At 52.4% G+C, this 890-nt stretch overlaps 1 pseudogene; it reads right to left on the reverse strand.

The window, feature by feature from the left end:
- The window catches only part of LOC101650175, a 5,577-nt pseudogene extending 5,008 nt beyond the window's left edge, over nucleotides 1–569 (reverse strand).
- Between the last annotated feature and the right edge of the window lie 321 nt (nucleotides 570–890).

The raw sequence follows: 890 nt of genomic DNA on the forward strand, positions 1-890 counted from the left end.
CCCCCCCCCCACGTTTATTGGGCAGACTCGGGTGGGGTGGCCAGGCCTGAGCCTAGAAGCAAGTGTTGGGCTCCTTGGGGTGAAGCGTGGCTTGTGCTGGTGCCGCAGGACCCCGTGGGGCAGCAGGAACTTGATCTTGGTGTCATGGAACTGCTTGACCGCAGGCAGGCGGCATTTGCTGGCCGAAATCTCTTCGACCTTCATGATCTGGATGGAATGGGCCCGGGCCCAGTGCTGAGCACCCATGTCGCAGTAACATTGGGTAACGGCGCCTACAGTGGCCAAGTCCCAGTACATGTTGTGGGTCCCGCTGGAGGAGTCGTAGCACAGCCAGATGCCAAAGTTCTTCACCCGCAGAGGGGACTTCTCGAACACCATCCGCGATACACAATCTCTTCGGAAGACTTCATCTTCTTCAGCTGTGACATGAAGTACCTGAAGCGGGGCTTGGCGATGACGTGGTTGGGAGCGAAGATACACATGCGGTAGAGTGGTGGTGTCTGGCACTTGGGGGTGGGCAGGCAGCGGCCCACCACCTTGTACTCACGAAGCGTGCCTGAGGCTTTCATGGTGGACCTTCCGCTCTTTTGTGGCACTTTCAACTGTATATACATTCATTTTTGGGGTGTGTGTGTGTCTCTGCTTTATTCACACCCCCTCAAAATACTGTGAAAAAACCCCAAAACATGCAGGAAAGTTGAAAGAATTAGACAGTGAGTGAACACACTTCCGTTTAGACCCATTACCTAGATCTTACCTTTACACTTGGTACTCCACTTAGCCATCCTTCCCTTCTACCCACCAGTTAGTTACCTCTCTGTTGTTGGCAGTGTATTTCAAAAATTTTCAGTTGCAGGTGTGAGAACTTAATATTTGACTTGAAATCCTTA

Source organism: Echinops telfairi, unplaced genomic scaffold (assembly GCF_000313985.2).
Source record: "Echinops telfairi isolate 266 unplaced genomic scaffold, ASM31398v2 ScPeMD7_6080;HRSCAF=6971, whole genome shotgun sequence".
NCBI classification, from domain to species: domain Eukaryota; kingdom Metazoa; phylum Chordata; class Mammalia; order Afrosoricida; family Tenrecidae; genus Echinops; species Echinops telfairi.